General features: G+C 39.1%; 1 protein-coding gene across 1 annotated transcript in view; it reads right to left on the bottom strand.

Annotated features, from left to right (window-relative positions):
• Window positions 1–8,078, bottom strand: part of ADGRG2 (adhesion G protein-coupled receptor G2) — a 168,794-nt gene extending 160,716 nt beyond the window's left edge. The window contains exon 1 of the mRNA XM_043994983.1: window positions 7,964–8,078. The gene's annotated coding sequence lies outside the window, so the exon portion shown is untranslated. The remainder of the gene's footprint in view (window positions 1–7,963) is intronic.
• Window positions 8,079–13,502: the final 5,424 nt, after the last annotated feature.

Below are 13,502 nucleotides of genomic sequence, written 5' to 3'. Positions count from 1 at the left end.
CATAAGGACGGTGAAGGACTCCTACCCTGGAGTGGGTGTTTTCTCCCCTTGGTTTTTCAAAGGGGAGTTGAGGGAGGGGGTAATGCATAATAGCTTAATACAAAGGATTGGTGGAACTTCCGTGCTCAAATGGAGGAAATCTATCCATTTATGTCTTAGAAACCTGGTATTTCTAATCATGACACTAGTCTTCTTAGACATACGTGGCAACCTAAGAAAGTTAGTTCTCTTTTGGAAAATTTAATTTTGTTGGTGCTGAGCTCTAAATTTCAAAGGGCTTCATACACGTCATTCAGCCAGCCAACATGCATTTATTTAGCACTTACTATGTGTCAGACAATGAACTAAGCTTTCATAGTTTAAATGAACTAAGACTTTTGGAATATTCTATACACCCCGACTATGTTGTGTATACATACATATCCATACACACATACATCCATACATACATGCATGCATACACATATACACACATACACATGTATATCAGTATACACATATACACATATTTCTGTATGTATACATACATACACTGAAAATTAGTAGAAATACTTCCAAAATTTAGCAGGCATACAAAGAAATGGTTCTTAAATAAGATTTCCTTTGATACATGGTGTATCCAAAAATTTAACTGCACTGACATTTTGGGGGGGGCGGTGTAGACATCCTGTAATGAGATAATGCTGAACATTTGACAGTGATGATGAACAAGTTATTTTTTATGTGTAAATTTGCATTCTTAATTAAAAAAATACTTGGACATATTACTAAGGCTATCTTTCCCAAGAATACTTTCAAAAGCTATAAATGTAATATGGTGTCCCAAAAGTCTTAGTGCAGTTTTAAGCTTTAATAGTTTAAACTAGCTGCATATACTTTGGAATAGGCTTTAAGTATTTATAATCAGCCTGTACTCTAATATATTTATAACTTACAGAGGGGTCTTTATGAGCTTTCCTCCCCCCTCCACAAGTCTACAATTTAAGTTTCTTAAGGTCAGGAATTGTTTCCCTTGTTTTGCCCTTGTTTCTTCACTATTGACATGAGTAATCACATTGGTGAGATCACAGAAGCAAAGGTACTACACAGTATTCCAGAGTGACACATCTGGAAACTGCATAGAGGTATGATGTACACTTCCCACAGCAGATATCGATTTAAATATGTGTGTATGTGTGTGTGTACACACACACACACACATATATATATATATATATATATATATATATATATACACATACCCACACAATTCAGAGTTATCAGTATTTACCCATCATCTGTACCCAGGAGCTTAATAAATGTTTGTTGTACTTGTTATATTGTAGCTAAGCACTGAGTTAATACTTATTCGTGATCCTGGCATGAATAATTAAAACTTTGATGGGCTATTGAGCGGATGATTTCTTTTAATAAACCATCATTAGACAAACCCCCTTCTTCTGGTTTTAGAGGCTACAATAGCAGCAGATGTTTCTCCACTATTTAAAAAAATGTTTTTATTTATATTGCTATGTTATTTTTTATTCAATTTTACTACATTTTTCATTCCAAATTCTCTCACCCTCCTACTTTTTCAAGACAGAAAAATGCAAATTTCCCCCACCCCAAGCCTACAAAAACTTTCAGAAAGGTTTATTCTAAGAGCTTATATATATATATATATATATATATATATATATATATATATATATATATATATATATATATATATATATATATATATATATATATATGACAATTCCAATTCCAGCCTCAGAGTTCTCCAATTTGGAGAATTAAGCTGATAATTTTCTCCTATTCCTAGCCAAAGGGATTTTCAGCACATAGTTAATACTCAATAAATGCTTGTTGATGGATTGTATCAGCCATTTCTACTGTTCTCTAAGTCAGTATGCTAAAAGAACTAGAGCAACACATGGTTTAAGTTTCAAGAGGGCGGAGACTGTGTTTTGTGCATTTTGATTTACACAGTGCTTAGCAGGGTCATTTGATAAATTTGTATTGATTGACTTATTGATTTAAATATATCCTAGGTCTAACAATTCTCTATATATCAATTTAGAATTATCCAAGAAAAGTGACTATATATTGTCTCTACCCTTTGACTTAGTGATCCCATTACTAGGCATCTATCCCAAGGGTGGCCAATATATAAGTATTTATAGTAGCACTTTGTGGTAGCAAAGAACTGGAAGAAAAAAGTAGATAACTCTTGATTTGAAAATGATTAAAAACCCATAATGTAATACAGTTGTGCAATAAGAGATGAGAAATATATGGAATTCATAGAAATGTGGGAAGATTTGTATGAACTGATGCAATGAGAATAAGCAGAAGCAAAATAATATACACATTGACTATAACAACGTAACACTATAAATGAAAAAGTCATTAGAAGGAAAGTGAACTCTGAGGAAATTTAAAACCCAGGGAAGTCCCAGGTGGGGAACATAAATTTGGGCATGATTTTATACTTTATTAGATGCAACTGTTACTATATTAGTGTTTCTTTTTGTTTCCTTTTTTTTTGGGGGGGGCTTAAATATTTTTCTCTGTAAACAAGGTATTTTCAAATTAGAAGGGATTCCCCCGAAAAGATTTTGATATAAAAACAAAAGGCATGAATGAAATGTTTAATAAAATAAGTCTCTTACAAAGAGGAGAAAAAAACACAGTCAAGAATTCTACACAAAAATATAAACAGAATTACAAAATGGGAATGGAGACGAAAGAAGACAGTGTGTATTAAATTTCCCTTAGGACCTAATGTTTTCCTCTGGATTCTGGCACAGATTTATTTGCATAGCTGTGCTTTGAGAAACAAAGTAGAGTAGTGGGTAGAGAGATGACTCTAGGGTCAGGAAGACCTGGGTTTAGGTCTAGTCTCTCACATCCTAACCATGTGACCTCAATAAGTCACTTAGCCATTTGTGCCCCAGGCAGTTCTCAGAGTTTCAGAGCAGATGCAGATTTGTTTTGGAGAATGAAATTTTATCATTGCAAGTTCCCTTATACAAATGAAATCACAAGATCATTCTTTAAAAGCGGGGTAGCTAGTTGTCACAGTAGATAGAGTACTGGACCTGGAGTGAGAAAGTCTTGAGTTCAGATGTGATCTCAGATACTGGTTTTGTGACCAAGTCACTTAACTGCTATTTGCTTCATCTTCCTCATCTGTAAACAGGGTCATCATGAGGATCAAGTGAGAAAATATTTGCGAAATGCTTTTCAAACTTTGAAGTGCTATATAAATGCTGGCAATTATTGTTAAAACAAAAAGAAATATTGATCTTGGGCTACTACAGTAAATGAAATTTTTTTTTAATCTACCAATCACAATACTTTAGTAGTCTGCCTTCCAAAATGATCACCATTGGCTCTGTAGCAGAATCTGCTACAGAATGCATCTCTCTTGGACCCAATCCAAAGTTATAGTTACCAAAATACAAAAAGGACCTCTTTATAAGACAACCTTATCCATAAAGTGGTCTTACAGAATGTTGCTTCAGGGTTATTTTATGATGAGGCTGCAAGTGTAGTTTCATCATGACCTAAGTAATATGAGGTGGTTTAAATCTCTCCCATTTCCAGTCTATCCTTCCTCTATGCAGCTAGCTGTCAAATTGATCTTCCTTAAAGCACAGATCTGACCATGTCACTTCCCTATTCAAATAGATTCCAGTGCTTTTCCATCACCTCCAGGATCAAAACAAATAAAAAAAAATCTTCTGTTTGACATTCAAAACCTTTCATAACCTGGCTCCTTCCTAATTTTTGTAGTCTTTTTATACCTTACTCCTTCCTGACCCAATACCTCCTTCAGGTACTTTATGATCCAATGACACTGGTCTCCTTTGTTCGTTGAACAAAACACTACATCTCCTAATGCTGAACATTTTCACTGGCTCTTCCCCATGCCTGGAATACTCTCCCTCCTCACTTCTGTCTCCTGCCTTTCCTGACTTCCTTCAAGTCCCACCTAAAATCTTCTCTTCTATGAGATTCTTAATCTGTCTTAATGCTACTGCCTTCCATCTATTGGTTATCTCCAATTTATTCTGTTTATAACTTGTTTGTATATAGTTGTTTTCGAATTGTTTTTCCCCCATCTCCCCCATCTCCCCCCCTCCCCCACTGCCCAATGCCTTTTACGGGTTTTGTTTTTGTTTTGCAGGACAATGAGGGTTAAATGACTTGCCCAAGGCCACACAACTAGTAAGTGTCAAGTGTCAGAGATCGGATTTGAACTCAGGTCCTCCTGAACACCTGACTGGTGTTTTATCCACTGCGCCACCTAGCTGCCCCATGCCCACTGACTTTTAGAACAAGGACTATTTTTTTTTTTTTTTTGCTTTTCTTCGTATCTCCAGAACTCTGTATGCCCAGTGTTTGGTTCATAGTAAATACTTAATAAATGTTTATTGACTGATATCAAAGAAGTTTGATTCACCTTGAGACCTCCAAATAGAACAGCTACACTCTCTCATATGGTCTTAAGTAGTAAAGTAGAAAACTTTAAATGAAGTATTTAAATACATATTTATGTGACTCCTCAACCTCATTTGTACTGAAGGCTAACTTCTTGTATTCCATTTATTTCTCCTCACCTTCTATATGTTCATTTTAATGTAAAAATTATGTTCTTTGCCTAAATACAGTGTTTAATGAGAGACTGGAAACTTTCAGAAAGTAGAATGTAATATATATATATATACATATATATGTATATATATGTACATACATATACATATACTTCTAAGTTTCATTTGCACAGTGAAAGAACCAATGAAAATATTCAATATATTTATTTATCAACTGACTATAACAATAGAAGTCACCACAGTACATAAATATTGCACATGGGAATCTTTTTTATATACTGACATGCAACTGACTCAATTTAAAATTCCCCAAAGGCTTATAACAATCCTAGGGAAAAAAAAAAAGAGTAGTAGAGCCCCTTTTGCCAAATCAGTCTGTGAAATTCACTTTCCCAGGCTCTCCTCCTGAAGACACCAAAATAATTACAGATCCTCATCATTAAAGTTCAAATCATGATTTCTTTTTTAGTATTTCTCTCAAAACATTGTTTTCGGGGGCGGGGGGAGGACACTCTAAGACATTTGTTTTATTGGCTGTGAAATTATTTTGGAGTTAAAATGCTCTGGCTGAGTCTATTTCAATAGCTTCCTAACTAATGTCACCTTGCAATAATGGGATGGTAAAAGCCAAAAGGAACCTGATCAGCTTTGGCATCACCCGCAGGACATGTAAGACAATATTCCTTAAGCACTGAGGGATTTCTCTCTTTCCTTTTAAGGCTTTGCATTCTGTGTGTAAAAAGCAGAGGAAAATCCTGCAAGATCTGGGCTGAATGCTCCTGCAGCTCAATTTGTAATTCACTCAATAAATAATGACCTGACATTTATATGTCATTTTACAATGTCCATTCATACCCTCATTTGATTCTCATTACCATCTTGGTGGGTAGGTAGGGCAGGTATTATTAAGACCCTTTTAGAGTGGAGGTGGCTTTCATTCCTCTCCAAGCTGCACTCTTTATACTCTCTGTCCTTTCTCTACCATGCCACAGATGCTTCCTCACTCTGAAGTTCACTCCACTCCTGTACTTCTCACCTTGGAAGTACCCTCTCACTCACGGCCTCTTCCTCTGATTGGCTCATTCCTCCCAGAAAGTCCATTTTAAAAAAAGAGCCTAGCCCATCCATGTCTTCATTCCTTTCTAGGCTGAATGCCTGATTGAACACTTTCTCTATCATGACTTTCTGGGTACCCTCTCCTTTTGTTTCTCCTCTTTTATTTTCATCTTCCTTTTATGAGTTGTCTTTCCCCATTAAAATGTTTATTTATTTATTTATTTATTTTTAGCGAGGCAATTGGCGTTAAGTGACTTGCCCAGGGTCACACAGCTAGTAAGTGTTAAGTGTCTGAGGCCAGATTTGAATTCAGGTACTCCTGACTCCAGGGCCGGTGCTCTACCCACTGGGCCACCTAGCTGCCCCCCCCCTTAAAATGTAAACGTCTCAAGGGAGAGGCTGGGGAGACTGTCTTTATTTCTGCCTGGCACATAGTTAAAGTGCTTAACAAATGCTAGTTGATTTCACTTGGCTTGCCCAAGGTCACAACTAGTCATGGAAAACCCAGGATTTGAACCATCTTCTGATTCTCAGTGATGTGCTAATTCTACTATACAAGCTGGCTCCAGAAAGTCCATAAATATGGCCAACAATCTGTATCTCCTTCATTTCACATGCAGATTTTGGGGTGATGATCTCTCCAAAATAAAATCTCAGGAAATACTACTTTATTTATTTAAACATGCTTATATCACATAAACTCTAACCTTTTCCTTCGGAAATAATTACATTGCCAAACACAAGAACATGATCATAACAACAACCATTTAAAAACTCATCTCTACAGAGAAAACTTACAGAAGAGGAACAAATATGCTACTAGTCCTCAATTCGAGTCAGGAAACAAAAGTAATGTCCTCCTTTACTGCCTATGATTATAATTAAGTATTATATTAGCTATTAAGAAAAATAAGATCTTTTTTTTTCCAGGAGTAAAGGAACTGTCAATTGCTCAAAATGATTTTATCTATTTATCTGTCTGTCTGTCTATCTATCATCTTTTTAAAGACCTTGTTGCCATAGTTCTCAGCCACACTCCGTTACAAATTTGAACGTTTTTCCCACTAACATCCTCCATGTCTTGTTTATTTCCAAAAACTCAACCACAACCTCATTTACTAACAAGTAGTCTTGTCTCCGCTGCAAGTAACCTAAGTTAGAGACACAATCAGTTAACTCCCCAGACCATCAATCCTTGTCGTTTTCCATTCTGCCTATACTGATTTGTGCTCTTCAACCTGTCTCACGTATCAGAGCCTCTCACTGTGGAGAATAGATACTTCCACCTGTTATTTCCATTCTACTAGGAGCCTTTTGTCAAGGCCTTTAAAAGAAAAACCACGACTGAACAGAGACAGAACTTTAATGCCATTCACACTATCGGTGTGATAAGGTTATATCCTCAAGAGACCCAGTGTCCATAAACTGAGCCCAAGCTCAGTGTGAAGACCTGCGCCCCGATCTTGCTGTTTGCCAATGTGGATAGCGTGAATCAAAAGTTCCTGCAAAGAGATCCCTTTCTCTGAGGTAAGTTAAAAAAAAAAAGTACATACGTTTTTATTTAAAGTCTCGCAAAATCCCCTCTCTCTATCCCTGTAGCTGGAGAGAGCGCAGTGCGAGGCCCTTTCTTCCAGAAATCACAAGGAAATCTCAGCCAGGAAATCTAAGCGTGTTTCCAAGCAACTTGTTCGCTCCTTCCACAGATGGACTCGGACTTTCCACACTTCTCCAGGGTGTGTGCCTGGAGCTTCGCTCAAACTTTCAGGAGTCCAGCAGTACCTCCGGGGTCCTCCCCTCGCTGACCTGGCTCTCTTTATCTGGGAGGGGAGGCGACTTAGGGGACAGTCCCGGGAAGGCGAAGGAGTGACTAGTACGATCCTCAGCTTAGACAGTACTCCCAAGTGCCGCTCCCAAGAAAACGAGGAGGTCCGTTTCCGCTGGCCTCAGTCTCCCCGCACCATCCCTATTGCCCAGGCTCTGTCTTTATCATCTATCTATCTATCTATCTATCTATCTATCTATCTATCTATCTATCTATCTATCTATCTATCTATCTACTATCTATCATCTATCTACTATCTATCATCTATCTATCGTCTATCTTATCATCTATTTCCGTTTCCTTATCAATATCTATCATCTTTCTTCTGTCAATCTATCCTTTTTATCTATCTCCCCACATCACTATTTATTTATTCATCTCTGCCCATAATAATCTATTCTTTATCCTTCCCATTCCAAGTTGACACACCCATCCCACCTCCCTCCACTGGCCTCCCTTCTGTGCCCATGCCTTTGTCTCTTACCTATACCCCGCTGCTGCTGACTGGCTCCCGAGGCTGATGGGGAAACGGGCCTGCCTGCCCGCCCGCCAGGCTTCTGGTCCGTTCTTCCCTCCTCTCCTCTCCTCGAAGCCTCTCTCGCTCGCTGGCTCTCTGATTCCCTCCGCCAGCTGCAGAGAGCGGCGGGGCTTGTCCCGCCAGCAGTAGCTGCAGGCGGTGGTAGCAGAGGCTGCTCTGGGCCGGGAGGGGGTGAGGAGGGGATGGCTAGAGAGGTGGAGCGGGGAGGGAGGGTGGGAGGAAGGCGAGGAGGAGGAGAGTAGGAGAAAAGGAGGGGTGTGAGTAAGGCAGGCAGACCCGGGCGGAAGCCTAGGGGGAGGGAAGCGGTATTAGTAAGACTGCATCGGCTGTGGCTGTTGGGGCTGCTGTTGAACATCTGGGGTGCTCACTCTGCAGCGTTGTTCTTCGACAGCCTGGCAGCCGAAATCCCGCAGAGGCTCACACGCGCCTGCTGCTAGTTCTCAGAACCCAGGCTGATCTGATCCACTTTATCCGCTGACGCCTCCCTCGCACCCAGATACCTGTTCCAACCCTTCGGGAAGTCAACAGAAGAGGATTCTTTTGGCGTCAGTTATTTCTTGGGATCTGGGCTCTCCCAAGGAGTACATGAATGTACTTTGCAAATCCCCACACTCCAGTTCTGCGTGACTCAACTCATGTCACGAAACCGGTGTAATAAATTAAGAGAATAATTTATATAGCCCTTCGCATTTTACCAATCGAGTTCATGTTCACAGACTAGTCAAATAACCTTATTTGCTTATCACGTAACAAACCAGTGAAGCAGGAAGGGCATGTCTTTACGAGATCTCCATCTTATTATGGATGAGGAAACTGAGGCAGCAGCTGTGCTCAAAGTCACAACAGAAGAGTGCTGTTATGACAAAGACTAGAACCCCAGGGCTCCTCAACCAGCTAGGTGCTTTTTACTTTGACTTCTTAAGTAGTCTTATAGTGTCTTGGTGTTGGGGAGAAAGGAGGGAGAAGGGAAGACGGAAGGAAGTAGTGATTAGAGTGGAGAGAGGGAAGCATGAAATCAAAGGAAAAATAATATCAGATTATATGAAACCTTGTTGCTAAGTTATCCAGATTCTTATATTCCCCTCCTCCACCCCCACCCCCCAACTTCCTGCTTTCATGGAAAAATGTCCAGGTAGGGGATTCTGTAAGATCCTCTTTGCCCTCTCCACATTCCTTTTCCTCACCTTCAGAATCCCCTTCCTTTCTAACTCACGTTAATAGTTGGCCCTACTCACTATAGGCACAAATCTTCGAGGCATAGAAGCACAACATCGTTGCATTGTGCTCCATGAACTTTATAAACTTTTCTCTAACTTGCTCAACTTAAACCAGGTTGAAACCAATGGTCAAGGGTAAGCCATTAAAAAAAAAATCACACGATGGGACAGTGGCTCAGGTTAGCAAGTATATAGGCATTATTGATTCTAGGTCAGTTGAGCTGTATCGGGAAGGGCATAGAGATTTTCTATTGTTTTTAAAAATTAAAAACATTGCAGGGCAATGAAGGTTAAGTGACTTGCCCAAGGTCACACAGCTAGTAAGTGTCAAGTGTCTGAGGTCAAATTTGAACTAAGGTCCTCCTGAATCCAGGGCCTGTGCTTTACCCATTGTGCCATCCAGCTGCCCCCAAAATCAGTATTAATAGCTCACTCCAGATGGCATTGTGTTTTACCAAACAACATATATATGCATATATATTTATGTATTATACACACACATATATATATATATGCACACACACTATCTATTCACACATACACACACACACACACACACACACACACACACACACACACACAGTTTGGTGGCACAGTGGATAGAGCACCTGTCCTGGGGTCAGGAAGAACTCAGTTCAAATCCAGCTTCAGATACTTACTAGCTGTGTGACCATAGGCAAGTCACTTAACCTTCTATGCCTCTGTTTCCTCATCTATAAAATGAGCTGGAGAAGGAAAAGGCAAACTACTTCAGTATCTTTGCCAAGAAACCCCCAAATGGGGTTATGAAGAGTTGAACACAACTAAACAATAACACACACACACACACACACACACACACACACACACATATATAATTTGAATCTCACAACAGGTTGGTACTATCCCTATTATAAAGACTAGGAAACTGAGGCTAAATAACCTGCTGAGTGTTACACAGATACTAAATCAATTTGAACCCAGTCCTTGACTACAAGTCCAACATTCTGCCTACTGTACAATGATGTCTTATTACATTGATTCTGAATCTATTAGGAATTTGTTTTTAAAATCCAGAATTACATCAGCCATAATTGGGCTATTAAGATTTATCCTTATAAATCAACCAATTCAATACACCATAATATATTCTAGATCTACATTTTTCATGAGGAATTAAAATTGTTTTGCAAACATCAGCTTATTTAATTCTCAAAACATTCTAATTGGATAAGTCAACAGAAAATATTTTCAGACCTACTTTTGGAAGAAAGAATTAAGGGAGGGAGGGTGGGGTCAAACAGCCGATCCAAAATTATACATAATGTTAAGGAGAGGGTTTTTGGGTAGTCTTTTTTTTTTTTTTTGGCCTAAGTAGCATATAACAGTGAAAAGAACATTAGATTTGGGGATAGGGAAAGAGGGTTAATCACCAGTTCTTACTACACATGTGACCTTAAGCAAATGGCTTAATAATTCTGGGCCTTTGTTTCTTCATCTATGCTAGATGAAACGATCTCTAAGGTTTCTTTCAGCTCTAAATCTATGATCCTACCTGTGATTTCACAGGGATAGGAATTTCCTGTGTACAAACTCCCTCCACTGATGCAGATCAGTAATTAATCTACAACTAATATATATATATATATATATATGTGTATATATATATATGGATGGATGGATGGATATATGGATATATATCACGGGTTCTTAACCGGGGATCTGTGAATTTATTCTTTAATATGTTGACAACTATTTAAAATAATGTTTCCTTTATAATCTATGTATTTTATTTTATGCATTAAAGAAACCCATTATTTTGAGACAGGGTTCATAAGTTTCCTCCGACTATGAATTTGATCACAGTGAATGAATATGATGCTGGTATTTTATATAAATTATATAAAAGCAAGCTATACAATAGTAGTCACTTGAATTTCAAAAATGAAATTTATACCTCGTTACATATCATATGCTTTGAAAAATATGCTGCTGGGGTGGGAAGAAACTTAAAATATGCAAAAGAAGAATAATTTTATTATACAGGGAGATAACAGAAATATCCATATTTATTTTTATCCCACTGTAGCTCAGAACTCCCAAGCTCAAGAAATCCACTGACTTCAGTCTCCCTGGTAGCTGGAGTATGTAGTGGCAGGAGTATGCCACTACAACTGGCCAACTCGGTTTTTTTATAACCTATTTATCAACATTTAAAGGACAGTGAAGTGGTGCAGTGGATAGTGTGCCAGGCCTGAAGTAAGGAAGACCTGAGTTCAGATCTGGCCTCAGATACTTCCTAGTTCTGTGACCGTAGGCAAGTCACTTAAGCCTGTTTGCCTCAGTTTCCTTATTTACAAAATAAGCTGGAGAAGGAAATGGCAAACCACTCCAGTATCTTTGCCAAGAAAACTCCCAAAAGGGGTCACAAAGAGTTAAGACACGCCTGAAAAAAAATTACCGAACCACCACAACTTTCAACATTTAAAGCCTAGCCAGTGACTTTACGACTAGTGGAAGTAACCTGCAGCTAACATTGTCCTTAGCATTGTCCTCAGTCCCTTCACTGCTAGGAGTAAGGTTCAGATTAAATTATGGAATTGGCTGCTTCAGAATTCAAGGGGTGCTTGTGTTTGCATGATAGTCATATATATCCTAAATAAACTTAATCTGAACATGATGATTGTGCTGGTATTCCAACTTTGTAGTTAACTCTATATCCACAAGGCCTGAGTGGCCAGATATCACAGGTTGGTCTTCCCTGGGTTTGTTATGAAACTGTCACCCATAATGAAGGAATCTTCCTGTCCTAAGTCATCCCTTGCCCTATCCCCTTAACTTTCCTGTGGAAAAGGGGAGGAGTCCCTCTCTTCCCCAAACAGACTAGGACAGAGGTACTTATTTTGTTATGTGGACTCTTTGGCTTCATGTGAAGACTATGGACTCTTTCACAGAATAATTTTTCTACATGCATAAAATAAAATTTAAGAAATTTGAAAGGAAACCGATTATATAGGTAATTTTTTCCTATCCAAGTTCATGAACCTTCTGGGGTGCTTAGACACCAAGTTAAGAACCCCTATACTAGGAAGAGCTTGGAAAATGGCCGATTTGGGGGGGATGGGGAAATGAGAGTTAAGTGACTTGCCCAGGGTCACACAGCTAGTGTCAAGTGTCTGAGGCCAGATTTGAACTCAGGTCCTCCTGAATCCAGGGCCTGTGCTTTATCCACTGTGCCACTTAGCTGCCCCCAACAGCTGATTTGTTAATAGCATGAAGCAGATTGATTCAATAGGCTTATTCTCTAGGTTGGTATATGTGCATAGGATCATTTGAAGCCTCTCTAAAATTATGGTTAAATAAATATATGGAAGTTCACCAATTCTGCATTTTCCCTAGCCCTCGGGCTTGTTACTTAGTCATTTTTTCTCTCTCTTTTTTATTATATTTTATTGTATTTATTGGCATCGTGGCTTATAGGTTAGAGAGCCAAAGTCAGGAAGACCCAGATGCACATCCTGCATCTGACATCTAGCAATGGTGTGATCCTGGGCAGGTCACTTATCAGTCAGTGCCCCCAAGCAACTGATGAAATCATAGGTACTGTCTGTGTCTTTCCCCTCCCCAATATTGTCAACAAATTGACCCTTTAAAAAAAGTATTTCCAAGCATATGCCTCCCATCTCCTGTAAAGTATCTCTTGCAATAAAGGATTAAAAAAGAAACTAGACAAAAACAAAAGTTCAGCTTATCCAACTGACTCATTCACTGTTGTTGGTCCTCTTTCTGCAGGACACACTCGATCCTCCCCTCACACTCATTACTCGGCTCATTCCTTCCAGTTTCCCATTATCAGCACTCTCTACAATGCAGTGACTGATTCAGTCTTCCCATTGGGCTGGGACCTCCTCACATGCTCCTGAGCATTCTGAACCATGGCTAGGTCTTTCCTTCAGCACATTCAGATCAGTTTCTTCTAACCTTCAAAATGACTAGCACCTGCTCCATAGGAACTTCCTTATGCTTGAAAGTAGGTTCAAAAGAATAACTAGTAGCTCAAATGATACAATAATAAATTGTAGAGCCCAGAGTCTGGAAGACCTGAGTTCAGAACCAGCTTCAGACGTTCACTAGCTATGGGATTTTTTTTGGGGGGGGGCGGTAGGGCAATGAGGGTTAAGTGACTTGCCCAGGGTCACACAGCTAGTAAGTGTCAAGTGTCTGAGGTCAGATTTGAACTTAGGTTCTCCTGAATCCAGGGCTAGTACTTAATCTACTGTGCCACCTAG

The sequence above is a fragment of the Dromiciops gliroides genome, chromosome 3 (assembly GCF_019393635.1).
Source record: "Dromiciops gliroides isolate mDroGli1 chromosome 3, mDroGli1.pri, whole genome shotgun sequence".
Classification (NCBI taxonomy): domain Eukaryota; kingdom Metazoa; phylum Chordata; class Mammalia; order Microbiotheria; family Microbiotheriidae; genus Dromiciops; species Dromiciops gliroides.
Note: the sequence above shows the minus strand (reverse complement) of the source record. Positions and strands in the feature narration are given on the sequence as shown.